This window comes from Embiotoca jacksoni, unplaced genomic scaffold, assembly GCF_022577435.1.
Source record: "Embiotoca jacksoni isolate LCO1_2020_lvr unplaced genomic scaffold, fEmbJac1.0.p SCAF_28, whole genome shotgun sequence".
In the NCBI taxonomy this organism is placed as follows: domain Eukaryota; kingdom Metazoa; phylum Chordata; class Actinopteri; family Embiotocidae; genus Embiotoca; species Embiotoca jacksoni.
Genome location: NW_027185379.1, coordinates 340,265 through 355,839, shown reverse-complemented (window position 1 = coordinate 355,839; position 15,575 = coordinate 340,265). Strand labels below are relative to the sequence as shown.

Here is a 15,575-nt window from a genome sequence, read left to right as displayed (position 1 = left end):
TATTAAAAGGAGCCGACAGCTCCAGACCCAATGAAAGACTGTAAGGAGAGAGACACAACGTCTATTCTTTCCTTTAACTCACATTTCGGATTTTTATGACATCATAACTGTTTCAGTTTTCTTTCCGATTTCCCATCACACATCCTTAACCACTCCCTCAACAAGCTTTCCATTCATAATTCGGATTTAATCACCTACGTTGTAGTAGTTAAATAGCAGATCCAGTCCGTATTCAGACAGACAAAGTCATTTGTTTTTATATGTTAAAAGAAACTGAAACAGAGAATACTGAGAATGAAAAGATCTGATCCATCAGGCCGCTCTGAGTACAATCCTCCAACAACCTGAACCAACCACATCAGAGACAAATCAACAGCAAACTTCAAGGCCCACTAGCACTGAACTCAACGCCGAGTGGCAGATTATCTGGACACGGTGAGCAAGCAAAAACAGATAAAAGAGGGAACAAGAAGAAAATTATTGACCTTTGGCAAGTAAAGAAAGGTGTGTGGGGAGAGATAAGAGAAGTGGAAGGAGATAAAGAAATAATAAGAGATGGGAAAGGGGTGAAGCGAAATGGACACAGAAAGAGAGGGAGAGAGATAGCTTCTTAGAGGCAAAAAGATAATGTGAAAGGTAAAAAGAAACAATGGAGGAGAAAATCATTGACATTTGGTAAAACGGAGAGAGAGGGGGATAGGAAAATGAAATAGAGAAGAAGTGGATGGAGAGATGGAGCTTTAATGGGGAAAAAAAAAAAGGAGGACAAACAGAGAGAGTTAGATGGTTATCGACCATCTGAAACTGCTCTAATGCTGGCCACAGGTGCTGCTGCCTCACACTGGAGACGGGTGTGGGTGGGGGGGGGGGGGGGGGGGGCATAAGCTTGAACAGGGCTAACACTGTGTATAGACAGACAGGAGTGACCTCATCACACCCTGGGTGCATTTAGACGCGACGTCAGACACACACACCTCTTATGTTGTGTATGTATGTGTGTGGGGGGGAGGGGGGGCAGGTGGGGGTTAGGTGGGGGGGGGCAAAGCAGCGACCTTCTCGTGATGTTGCTCTACTGCAGAAGTCGAATCTGGTTCAGCGTTTGTTTGTTGTCTTCCACATGACTCTGGTGTTGTCGTGCCCGTCCCCTCGGCACCGGGACCCCTGCTGGGTTGACAGACCAACTCCATTCAAATCAACGAGGTGGCCTCATTTTTGTTCATGCACGGTTGCCGTCTGGATGAAAGTGGCCTGAGACGGTCTAAATGTCTCCACTTAACCCTTTAAGTTTCACGCCGAAACGCAAGAGCTGAAAGTAACGTGGTTTTTTTGGTTTTTTTTCTTTCAGGAAAACAAATAATTGTCCCGTCGCCGTGACGACCAACAAAGTATAGGTTAGTAGGCGGTGGTGTTTTTGATGCAAATGGGCTCCTGACTCAAACTCCACGATTAAACCCACCAGCACAAAAACGACGGCGCTCGGAGAACCTGCGTTTAAACACGCGGCTTCGCTCGCCGTGTTCGCGAGTAGGCGGACGTGCGTCCGGGAAAATCATCCAGCGAGGTGAGCAGCGAGCGACCGCTTCTCACCCCTGAATCGACGTGTCCGTCCGTCACGTGCAGCTACTGCAGACCGACTAATGTTTTATGGTTTCGAAATTGCTTCCTTTTCATCCAATGAAAGTTATCTCGGTGTGACGGTAACGTGTTGACCGGATTAAACAACACTTAAAGGAAGTAAACACGCTGCATCTATAAAAGGCTCTTTGTCACTAATATGTCTGTTTATGGTATTACAATACCATAAAGCAATCCGACGGCTATTTATAGCTTCTTTTTTAAGTTTATTGTTTTGGTATTCCAGCTGCACACTGTCGATACGTCAATAGGTGTGAATCTTGGACTCTTGTCTACGTTGCTCTGTGTCTGCATAAACAATCTGTGCTAACGTGTTGGCAACAGCTGACTTTGTTTTGGAGTATTTTCTGCTCCCTCACGGTCCAAACCTGCTTAACGCAGCTTCAAACTGGTTTGTGTATTTCAGCTCCTGTAACCCGACGACCGACTGTGACTGAAATCTGACGCCGCTGTCACACAAATGGACACAAAGGAAACAGGGTTCATCTCATCTCCTGTCAGTCTTGTTGTCATGCTACATTATCATTGAGTATTTAATCTATATTATAGCAGCGCCAATTATGAAGGTATTCTTTCTTATGTTGACGACACTTGCAGATAAAAAAAAACAAACAAAGGAGTTAATATTATGAATTCACTTTCTCCCAGAATGGGATTTGAAGCAAAGTCGACTAAAAACTCAACTCTGAACTCTTTTCGCAAGATTTCACATAATTAATAGAATTGGTGAGGGACACGACAACCGTGTTATCTTACAGTATAATGTGATAATGTACTGCAGTGGGTGTCGATCCTCCAGTCGAGCAAGCTGTTAGCGTCGTTCTCCAACACTGTAGCCGTTAATCACTGTGATTACTTAACCACACAGGCTCTTAAGTGCTGCTTATCAGAGCTCCTCCGGAGAGCAATTACACCATCACAGCTATCTCTTTCACATTCACCCTCCTCTGAAGCTCTTCTTTTATCTCTCAGTCCTCACCCCATCTATCATCACTTTTTTTTTTTTTTTTTTTTTTTTTTTTAAATTCCAGAATTTGTCTTTCCTATCCAATTTCATTAGATCTTGACATTTTTCACACGGTGACTAAAACTTAAAAAGTCAGGAATCACCAAAGTCTTTAGGGTTCATCCTCTTAGCACGATATCTGTACCATTTAAAAGACTTACAACTGCTGCCATTTATAAAAAATAAATAAATAAATAAATAAGCAAGTTGTTCATTAAATGTTTGGTTTGGCCCATAAATATTTAGAGCTGATGATGCAGTCAGCTGTGCTGAAAAGTAAGTCGAATACGTGTTTGTCCCCCAAACTTCACCCAAGGGTGAACGCATTCTTTTAAAGGTCACACTACGGCCTGACTTCTAGAGGAGACAATGGACAAGGAGAGAAAAGAGAGATCTCTCTGAGTGGAGGCTCAGGGAGGAGAAGGTGCTGTGTAAGTTAGTGTGTGTGTGTGTGTGTGTGTGTGTGTGTGTGTGTGTGTGTGTGTGTGTGTGTGTGTGTGTGTGTGTGTGTGTGTGAGTGATTGGTTGAACAATGGAAAAAGGAAAGTGAAGATGGCGCCTTCTTGCTAACCACAGTCATCCTCTCGCCTTCAAGGTCGGAGATGAAACTGCTGATTATCTTTCCGCTACGACCAGGAATAGTTCAATACCAGAGATGGAGGAGGAGGTGTGTGTGGGGAGGTGGGGGTGGTGGGTGGGTAATAAATAACATTTTGGGATTACCGGATTGTCTTTTATTTTCCAGTCATTGCTTTCTAATGTGTTTTTAGGTTTTGAGACAATGAAGCAAGTTTAAAGATGAAATAAAAGAACGAGAAAGACAAACTATATCCATCTTCATAGAGGGTGAAAAGTGAGCAGTGGGATGGCGGTGGGGGGGAGGAGGGGGGAAGAGAAGAAAAGGAGATTCTATTGATTTTAATATTACAACTGTTGGAGTAGAAAACAGGAATTCTGTAGGAGGAACAGAGGATTCACTGTGTCGCCTTTTAACTAAAAAGAAGTCTAAGATCTGTTGAAACATTTTCCCGCAGCTCAGTGAAGCACAACGCTCGGCCTCGCATGACCGTCTCTGCCACAGTCGTGTAAATATATACATGAAAACAAGACTTCTTCAAAGCTGATTTATTTTTATTGGAGAAATGTTCAAATCTCAAACAAATGTCAAGTGTTCTCAATATTACGAGCGGAGGAAGCATTCGGCTCGACAGCACGGAAATTAAATTGGATAGAGCAACGCAATCCATCACAGTAAACATGAATCTATAATTTGATTTGGTCAAACTCCCTCCGAGTTTTTACTGCTTTATAAATCTCTTCGTTTATTCCTAACAGTCGCGTGAAAAAAGCTTATTGATCGTAAATAATCCCTCAAATACATGAAATTCTATCAACTTTCTCACAAATGCACATTAACGGTGTCTGATGGCTCAGAGAGCATCCTGGATGTCAGACTGTGACAGCACTGGTGAAACTACAGCACACTCAGCTCAACTCTTAACATGCTTAAAACCCAGCAGCCTGGCAAAATGACATCATTTTGTTTATCATTGGTTTCTGAATAAAAAAAAACACATTAATCAGGATAGCTAAACCTTTATACGGCCACAAACAACATGTTTCAATCGATTGCGGTTTGTTTGTTTCTGGGAAATCTAAATCCTTCCTCACACAAATGGAAGATGTACAGATTTAAGATCTATTGATCGCTTTTGCAAATGGATTACGGCACATTTTCAGCTAGATGGACAATAAGTGAGCTTTCAAGATTAACTGGCACAGGAAGGCCCTTTTAAAGTTCATCAAATTAATGCAGAAGCTTTCCAGCTCGGTTCAACACAACAAAGCTTGTTTTTTTTTTCTTCATAACACCAAAAGGCTTCTGCGGGATTTCTCATGTAAAAAAAAAAAATAGTTTTCTCCCGTCGTAGAGAAGCACAGAGATGGAGAGATTCAGTGACACAGGCAGCTGATTTATTTGTGCAGTCTCATGATTTATTAATTGTCTGCAGTGAATACACCTCGAGCTGTGGCCGAGACACAACCGCCTGCTGTACTGTGATGTCAACGCTGTCAGCTCAGCCTGTTTCACATTTGCAAATGTAATTTGACTTAGTTTTTCCAACAAGTTAGAGGGAGTGAAAAAACCCAAAAGAAACAGCCTCCTGTGTGATGAGTGGAAGAGGTGTCAGATAGAAACTGGAGGAGAAGTTTCTGTAAAGCATGTAAGCTCTACAACTTATCATGTAGACACAACAAGAGCAGAGTTCACTTACTGGTGTACGTTGAATATCTGAAACACTGGAGCAAAGTGGGACTGCATGTTAGGATGTGAATATACTGACATACTGACCTAATGATGCAGGTGACAGGAAGAACTACTAACAACTAACTAACTAGATAGATAGATAGATAGATAGATAGATAGATAGATAGATAGATAGATAGATAGATAGATAGATAGATAGATGATAGATAGATAGATAGATAGATAGATAGATAGATAGATAGATAGATAGATAATAGATAGATAGATAGATAGATAGATAGATAGATAGATAATAGATAGATAGATAGATAGATAGATAGATAGATAGATAGATAGATAATAGATAGATAGATAGATGATAGATAGATAGATAGATAGATAGATAGATAGATAGATAGATAGATAGATAGATAATAGATAGATAGATAGATAGATTGATAGATAGATAGATAGATAGATAGATAGATAGATAGATAGATAATAGATAGATAGATAGATGATAGATAGATAGATAGATAATAGATAGATAGATCGATAGATCGATAGATAATAGATAGATCGATAGATAGATCGATAGATAATAGATAGATAGATAGATAATAGATAGATAGATAGATAGATAGATAGATAGATAGATAGATAGATAGATAGATAGATAGATAGATAGATAGATAGATCGATAGATAATAGATAGATAGATAGATAATAGATAGATAGATAGATAGATAGATAGATAGATAGATAGATAGATAGATAGATAGATAGATAGATAGATAATAGATAGATAGATAGATAGATAGATAGATAGATAGATAGATAATAGATAGATAGATAGATAGATAGATAGATAGATAGATAGATAGATAGATAGATAGATAGATAGATAGATAGATAGATAGATAATAGATAGATAGATAGATAGATAGATAGATAGATAGATAGATAGATAGATAGATAGATAGATAGATAGATAGATAGATAGATAGATAGATAGATAGATAGATAGATAGATAGATAGATAGATAGATAGATAGATAGATAGATAGATAGATAGATAGATAGATAGATAGATAGATAGATAGATAGATAGATAGATAGATAGATAGATAGATAGATAGATAGATAGATAGATAGATAGATAGATAGATAGATAGATAGATAGATAGATAGATGATAGATAGATAGATAGATAGATAGATAGATAGATAGATAGATAGATAGATAGATAGATAGATAATAGATAGATAGATAGATAGATAGATAGATAGATAGATAATAGATAGATAGATAGATAGATAGATAGATAGATAGATAGATAGATAGATAATAGATAGATAGATAGATGATAGATAGATAGATAGATAGATAGATAGATAGATAGATAGATAGATAGATAGATAGATAGATAGATAATAGATAGATAGATAGATAGATAGATAGATAGATAGATAGATAGATAATAGATAGATAGATAGATGATAGATAGATAGATAGATAGATAGATAGATAATAGATAGATAGATCGATAGATCGATAGATAATAGATAGATCGATAGATAGATCGATAGATAATAGATAGATAGATAGATAATAGATAGATAGATAGATAGATAGATAGATAGATAGATAGATAGATAGATAGATAGATAGATAGATCGATAGATAATAGATAGATAGATAGATAATAGATAGATAGATAGATAGATAGATAGATAGATAGATAGATAGATAGATAGATAGATAGATAGATAGATAATAGATAGATAGATGATAGATAGATAGATAGATAGATAGATAGATAGATAGATAGATAGATAGATAGATAGATAGATAGATAGATAGATAATAGATAGATAGATAGATAGATAGATAGATAGATAGATAATAGATAGATAGATAATAGATAGGTAGATAGATAGATAGATAGATAGATAATAGATAGGTAGATAGATAGATAGATAGATAGATAAATAGATAGATAGATAGATAGATAGATAGGTAGATAGATAATAGATAGATAGATAGATAGATAGATAGATAGATAGATAATAGATAGATAGATAGATAGATAGATAGATAGATAGATAGATAGATAGATAGATAATAGATAGATAGATAGATAGATAGATAGATAGATAGATAGATAGATAGATAGATAATAGATAGATAGATAGATAATAGATAGATAGATAGATAGATAGATAGATAGATAGATAGATAGATAGATAGATAGATAATAGATAGATAGATAGATAGATAGATAGATAGATAGATAGATAGATAGATAATCGATAGATAGATAGATAATAGATAGATAGATAATAGATAGATAGATCCTGGGTGTCCCAGGTCTAAAATAGGATGTGATCTATGCACCATCAATGCTTACGTGCAGCACACAGAGCTGATTTCTAGTTTTCTGCAGTTCCAGTTTCTCCTTCCACTTCAGTAAAGACAGGAGTGAAGACACCGTTCACGAACTGCGCAACGCTGTACTCACATTCACGTTCCTGGATTCTTGCTGTCACGTCCCAAAACAGCGTATCCACACAAAAAAGTCCTTCGGTGGGTTTTTGGGGGTTTTAACCACCGCGAGAAACGCAGAGTGCACGCGGCAAGGCGCAAGACGGTGTGCGCAGAGCGACTACAGCCGGCAGACTGAGACAAGGAGAGAGGGAGGGGGGAGGGAGGGGGAGGGAGAATGGGAGGGAGGGAGAGAGGGAGAGAGAGAGAGGGAGGGAGAATGAGGGAGGGGGGAGAGAGTGAGGGAGGGAGGGAGGGAGAGAGAGAGTGAGGGAGAGAGAGAGGGAGGGAGGGAGGGAGAGAGAGAGAGGGAGAGAGAGAGAGAGAATGAGGGAGAGAGAGAGGGAAAGAGAGAGAGAGAGAGGGATGGAGGGAGAGAGAGAGGGAGGGAGGGAGGGAGGGAGGGAGGGAGAGAGAGAGAGGGAGAGAGAGAGAGAGAATGAGGGAGGAGAGTGAGGGAGGGAGAGAGAATGAGGGAGGGGGGGAGAGAGGGAGGGAGGGGGGAGAGAGCCTTCTGCAGGACTTGAGGACTTTCTCTCTCTCTCTTTTTTTTCCTCAATATTAAACATAAATTACAAAGCGTTGTGTTTCTAATAGATATTAAGGAGGTTCCTATAAAATACACACTCACTGGACAGTTGTTGGAACACCTCACGAATATTAATGCTTTGAGTTATGACCTCATAGCTTCATGAAGGCTATTTAATTTACAGTCACATGTATCTCAGTGAGGACAACCAATACAGGGCAAAGTCACATCCCCTAAACCGACCACACGACAAACCAAACAACTAAACGTGAACATAATAATCTATTGAACAACATCATTAGTTTTGAGCTGAAAACTAGAAGTGCGACTGATCATTGACTATTGTGGGTTCATTAAGGATTCAGACGTATTCACGTTTTGCACACTTTTCTTTTCTGGACGTTTCACTCGTGGACTGACCGAGACTTCGACTTCAGCTCTGATGAACGATGGTTCGTCACTCTCGTCTCAGGTTACGTGCGCGCCAAATCAGGTTTTCTCCTTTTTGTTCTTATCCACATGGGTTGCTATGGAAATGAAGTTGTGCATTGGAAGCAGAAATAGTTAACATAAACAAATAAAGTGCACATTTTGTAAACTGCTCTTTTAAAGCTGTCCATTTCTATAGCTGGTATTAGATGTACTAGATATTGAACTTTACTACAGGTCTACATCTTTGGATGCAGCGCTATTTCAGGACTGTTTGTTCCAAGAAAGTGTCACCTGGGCAGCACATGAAGCTCTCTGGCATCAGTTCACTCTCTGGCTCGCTCTACATTTGTCGGGACGGGCTCCACGAGTTTTTGTTTTTTAATATCACCCCGTGTGAAAGCTGGAGGCGACTTTCTGCGTGCAGCTTCACTCTCACTGCCGTGTTGTCTGTCCAATGACTTTTAAGTGTGTCACCGTTACCTTTTACTGTTTGGTTGGACCTGCAGGAACACACTCAGGGGGTCTGGTAATAATTCTGATCCCGTAAGCTGTAAATGTGAGTTTTCTACTTGCCTCAGTGTGACATGGTTTCCTCCCAGGAACTGTTTAGTAAACTATTGTTACCTGGGGTTAGACAGGTAAGCCTCCAGGAATTATTGTAAATGAATACGGTGTCTTCAAAGGTGTGTGTGTGTGTGTGTGTGTGTGTGTGTGTGTGTGTGTGTGTGTGTGTGTAACACCTAAACAACAGTGAAGTAAAAGCCAGGCTTGCAGGAGTAAAACACCCCTGAGCAGTGAACTCATTTTGGCCCACTGAAACACCACGCAGCTGGTTTACTCCGATCGCTCAGTGATTTAGAGTTACAGCAGAGAATCTGGATCTGAAGCCCTTATTTTATTTCTGTTTATTTACATGGCTGAGTCTCCTTCTTTTCATCCTCCGATACGTCTGAAGATGCTCCAGGACCTCGTATGTTCGTGTTGCTTAAAAGACACGCTCGCTCAAAAGGGCCAAAGTACAGAAGATAAAACAGGCGACGGGAGGGTTTAAAAATGATTCTGATGATGATGATATGAATAAAAGAGCACGTTTTGGTCTAAAAAAAAAGAAGCAAAATATAAATATCAAATATAGTTTTAGCACATAAAATATCTTATAAAAAGAATTCAATCGAGACTGTGGCCTACAGAGGGCGCTGTCTCCATCAGACATTTTGTCTTTTCCAGCCACGCCATGACAACGTTACGGTTAAGTTAAGGTGAAATTATCTTAGATAGCATGAAGATAAAAAAAAAACTTCTACAGTAAGAATGACTATAAGAGGACAAATAGAAATGTGCTGTGAATTTAGGCTTCACATACAAAGTGCTGAAAGTACACAACTGATTCCTTGGTTCACACGGAGGAGCGATCCCAGTTGATCTGTTCTCCCGTATTGTGTGTTATTTAATGTGCTCCTGTCAGCACATAGTTTCTCCACATGTATCACATCACCCGGTACCAACTCTGTTGAGACAGGTGGAGTCTCCCGAACCCCGGAGTGGATCCGGGCCAGTGAGAACCACAGACAACACGAATACCACGCAGAGATGAAAGACCAAGCTCAGTCTTCATCGACGGGCTACAAACAGCATTTAATGACTTTTTCCAGAACAACCTGTTGGACTTCCTGTGAGGTGGGCGAGCCCAGAACAACACTCACGGGTCAATAAGCATCTGCAGCCGCGGACCGGGCAGGTATTTCTGTTCTAAAGTCTCCCATTTTAACCCGTTTCAAGTCCTGTAAGTAGAGTCGGTCGGCTGTACGCCCGGCTGATCGTAACTCGGTCCGGATGGAAACATCTTAACTGTCGGATGGATTACGATTAAACTTGCCGCCCGTTTGGCATTCATGAGCCTTTATTCAGGAACACGATGTGTTTGTTGTTCACCATGGTAACTACGTCAGATATGATGCTCTCATGTTGTCAGGTGCACGCCAGAGGGCCCGAGGAAGACGTCGTAGGGTGTCAAACTCGGCAGGTGAGAACTCAAAAATGCTCGGCTCTCTGTCGGGTTGTCGTGCGGCGTCCCCGACGCGGCATCGCTATCCTTCAATTATGTCGCACTACGAGGGCGCTTCGTTGTCGGGACAACGTGGGAAATTTGTTCAGCGATTACCAAAGATCAGAAATCGCTGCCAGATGATGGATTCGAAACTTCCCTTTGTCGATGTTGTGACCAAACGGGCGTTTATCAGGCACGCAAAGATGCTAAGACTAAGATGGTGACCACGGTGGAAATTATACCCGCTTGTTGGCCCGCTGACATTAGTATGAAGGCGTTTGTTGGAATCGGTGCCGCCGCTGTAACGCTGCTCTCTCTGGCGCTGCGAGGCTCAATGCTGATAGTTTACGGTGTTGTATGTTTGTGTTTGGTTTGTTTAGGCCCACACAGCTGCAGGTTACCGGAGGTCCGATCCACTCAAAGACTTTAGAGACAAACAGCTGCCTTGACTAGTGTTTCGTGCGCTTTGCAAAGAACATCCTTTGAATAATTGAGGAATCGTGCACTTTTTCCTTTTTTTTTTGTCTTTCACATACGAAATAGGACAAATTCAGAACTTTTTTCTGGATATTTGCAATTTTTGTCAGTAACCAAATATATTTGATAGACTCTGTGTTTAAGTATTAGAAACGTGATCTGTGCCCGTACTGATGCAGGTACAGTGGAAGACGCGCTCTGTTACGGTTGTATGATCCTGTTGTAACAGCAGTCGGTGGACTCCTTCTGTATATAAAAAGACTCCGGAGCAGGTTTTTTTCCCGCTCTGCAGGATGACCTGCTGTTATTCAGTAACGCCCCATACATCAACACGTTGCTCAACAGGCCGTCGGCAGCAGCTCGGACACCCTGGTGCTGTGGAGAATAGCCCGTTAAACACAATCTGCATTCTTCAGCTCGTCCCTTGGCTCTTCCACTCCCTCTTTCTTATGTTTTAACCCACTTTCTACATGTTCCCATGTTTTCTGTTTTTTTTCGCTCTGCTCCCATTTTTGGCCCCTTTTCAGCAGAATAAACGGCTTTTCATGCTAATCACGCATCACATGGACATCTGGTGATCATGAGGTCGAAGATTTAGGTTGCCGGGGGGGAATTAACACATTTTCGTGACCATTTTCCTAACATTACAACTTGTACACTGTAAATATAAGAATTAACCACAACATTTTCAAGTTTTAAATACCCCACCGACAAAACATCACATTTTTTAAGTAACTTTAAAAAGGATGTTTACCAAAAGCTTAACACATTTTTTTTTAGCCTTAATTGTTTCAGCTTAAAACTATTGAAAATGTTTGCTTGTTTGAGATGTGCACAACATTTCTGGAACGAAGCTCTGTCCTGGGAAAATTGGCTGTGATTATGGCAATGTGCTAATTTCACTTTAAGAAAACGTTCAGTGTTTTAGAGTTGACTTTTTCTTCTTTCTATCTTATTAGTTATTCTTCAGCTCCCTTCTGCTCTGTCTGAAATTGTTATGACACTGTGTTTGGAATATTAATTGATGTTTTCATTAGTCCAAACACAACATATTGGCAGACGCTGTGATGTGTTAACCAAACACAGATGATAAACTGTTTGTAAAATGCAGAAACTCAAGAGTGTGAGCTGCTAATAAATCTCTCACAATGAAGGATATAACATTTGGTACTTCCAGTTTCAAAAGATACAGCAAGAGCTAAATTAATAACAATTTCAGGCCATTGAATAGATTATCTTTGATCCCGTTATGTTGTGAATATTAAACATGGAGGTTAGTTGCTCACCAGAGCCATGAACAGAATGCTCGTTTTCTAAATGCTTAATAAACTCAATAAAAATATATTGATGGAATCCGATATCAAATCATTTGTATTATAATCTTTAGAAAATCTGTAAAATCTTTGACTTCAACATGAAGCCAGATTACTTTTCTGTCGAAGGCCAATTCCAATAAAATCTACCACAGAAAAATAAATGATCTAATTTGTTCGTGCTCCTGTTGGTTGTATATTTAACCGTATCCAATCGAAACCCTCTGCACCCAAACACAGCCGAGACAGAACCTAAAAGAAATAGAAATCTTCTTTTTTAAGTTTAAGCCTTTTGAAGGAACAACTCCAGATGTTTTGTTATCACACAAGTAAACTGTGTATAAAAAGCATCAAATGATATTAAAATCCTAATCCTCTTGATGACCTTTAAAGGAATACAGAAAGAGAAGAGCTTGTTGGTGAATTCAACATTAATCAGCCGGAGACGCCAGGCAGCTTATTTTATCTACAACTAAGTAAAAATAAGAAGAAGTAGAAGTTTCAAATATAAACAATCTGCAGTACCGTGTTGGAGGTTAAACAGTCTTCACTGTAAACAACCAACCCTGAAATGGACGACGTTGGGCACTAAGAGACTGGGAAATAAAATATCCAATATATATCTGCACACGATGTGGAAACATGTTTATCTTCTCATTTAAGTACACGTAACATCAGGCAGCAGTAAAACAGGACTGGCAGTCATTGAAAGCTCCACCGTTAATGATGCCATTCACCAACAACATAATCAATCAAGTGCGTATTTTCTTTTGGATGTTTAGTTTCCTCCACCAGTTTAGTTCACTGCTGACATCAGCGTTTTCTAAAAGAAGCATCACCTGAATGCTTCACAACTACGTTTGGATTTGTGTGCGCAGTAATGAGACGCGTCCCGTAGTGCACAGCTGTAGATGCCAGAACATTTTTAATGCAAGTCAGCATAATGTAATAGTGCGTGTGTGTGTGTGTGTGTGTGTGTGTGTGTGTGTGTGTGTGCGTGTGTGTGTGTGTTTGCAGCCTCGGGGCTGTACATTATGCGGATGAGACCCCTGACTGTCAGAATCTTCCATCCTGTTATTTTATTAAGTGTCTCTGAGAACAACTCCAGCCATTTTCTGTTCTCACGACTCGTCTCCCACCAGAAAAACACAAACCTTCAGCGCTTCTGTCTGACTCACAGCGTTTTACATAACTCCTGAAATTTCTGTCCATCGGACCAAATAGAAACCGACGAGAGACGTTTGCTGACCTTACATTTTGTTTTCAGTCAATACTTTTGGAAAAGGTTAAGTGATCTTCGAGCCAGTTGGTCTCGCCATCAGAACGCATTGTATGATGTAGCACGGCTGCATGAACCTCCTCAAACAAATAACCTTTCCATTGGTGAGCAAACTGCCAAGCAGACCATCCCTTCGTTCCTGAAAATGAATGTCTCTTCATAAAGTTTGGGAATTACAGCACTCGACGGGAGGGAGTATTATTGTGTGACTCAAGTACTTCATCATGTGCTGAAATCCCACATTCTCCACAACTGCATATATCGTCTGCTGAATCTCCATGCAGATGCTGTTTAAATGCCGCATGGAGGACGAGCTGCTCTTTCTCACCCGACTCTGTCCTCCTCTCGGGGGACACGCTGAGGTGTTGTCTTCTCAAACGGTTCCTCGTACTGGAAGTGTTTTCAGCTCGGTGCTTGAATACAGTCTGGTTTTTATCTACATAACAACAAAACGTGCAACACTGCAGACCGTAAGCGATGCCAGCAGGTAGGACACTGATGCGATTAGCTACATATATATATATATATATATATATATATATATATATATATATATATATATATATGCAAAACATTTTGCACATGCCATGTAGCTCATTTCAAATGAACCAAACAATACAGCTTTTCCCTGAACTATGACTAGCAAACCACACAGGTTGGATCTTTTAAATCAATAATTTAGATTTGACTGATTTGCATTAAATCTTCTCCACAGCAAGGCCAATGTCCTGCTCGTCTGTCTTTCAGACAACATGGAGATCGTTCATTCCTTTACTGCTAGACTGCAACCACGCTGAAACGTTATGGATTTATTACCATCCAAAGAACAGTATTGTGAAGATGTGAACTAGCCGTCACCATAGTTTGTTCTCCAGCACTCAGCCTCCGAAGGCTGAAGAGACAAAACTGAAACAATCAAAGTTAACTGACTAATTAAGTTATCTGATAGATAAATCGAGCCATTATGTTTAATGAAGCAAAGATATTCAACATTCTCTCTTTTATCTTGATGTATTTACATGAAAAATATAAAAAAAACTATTTGTATTCATTTAAGACGTATGCAAGGTCTTACCGACGAGTATTAATCTAGTATCCATAATAATCAAATACATTTCATGGTATTTTTCATTCATCTTCTGGGAAAACAAAATTGTCTAGTTTATGAATTCTGAAAAAGAATATACTCAATGTCATATCTGATGGTCTGACAGAGAATCGTGACTGGAAACAGTCCGAGGAACTTCTGCTTGCGTCCTGAAGTGAAGCCGTCAGAGAGGAAAGTAAATAACATTTGCTTGCAATTAATCACCCGCAGATGACAACGTGTATAAAAGGAAACTATTGAATGTGCTGCAGCGGCTGAGAGATCTGGTCTGTTGTGATCTTCTGCGCTCATGAATGAATCTTGATGAAAATGAATGCTGGATTCACGCAGGCAGAGAAGGACTTGGATGAACATGTGAATAAAAAACGTTTTATATATTAGTTTGGCCCAAATATTAATGTCCCCCTCAATCTGAAATTGACATTTCTTTGCTTCGAGTCTCAGGCTTATTGTCCAAAGCATGAAAAACTCAAGAAGTGTTGAAGCATCAACTTCTTTCCACTCTTCTGAAAGAAACCCACCCTTTACCTGGGTGGGATTGTCTGCTCATGCCGTCACATCTCCAAAGCGACGACGGTCCGACACCTTCAGTCCCGGTTGATCCCATCCCGTCTTTATTTCTGGCTGCTTACACACAAACAAAAAGAGAGACTCAGTCTGTAACCTCGGGCTCAACAAATGTCGTCGAGCTTTTCAAACCCCTCGTTTTGTACAAAGCTTTTCGAGAGGCTGCATCGTGTCTGAGACGAGGGCCACTGTTTGTGCTCTTCACGTCCAATACTGACATCACTTCATCTGGTTATTGATTATTAATCTGCGGACGGATTTGCTTCGCTCTCAAATCGCTGGACAGTAAAACTGACAGAAGAAGGAGGCACTCGAAAGGCTCAATGTGGATTCAACTGTCCAGGTTGGATTTCCTTCTCTTGTCGAGTGGAGAACAGTTTAAAGTGGAAA

General features: G+C 40.0%; 1 protein-coding gene across 1 annotated transcript in view; it reads right to left on the bottom strand.

The window, feature by feature from the left end:
- The window catches only part of gpr4 (G protein-coupled receptor 4), a 30,377-nt gene extending 22,798 nt beyond the window's left edge, over window positions 1-7,579 (bottom strand). Inside the window, exon 1 of the mRNA XM_069161427.1 lies at window positions 7,411-7,579. The gene's annotated coding sequence lies outside the window, so the exon portion shown is untranslated. The remainder of the gene's footprint in view (window positions 1-7,410) is intronic.
- Window positions 7,580-15,575: the final 7,996 nt, after the last annotated feature.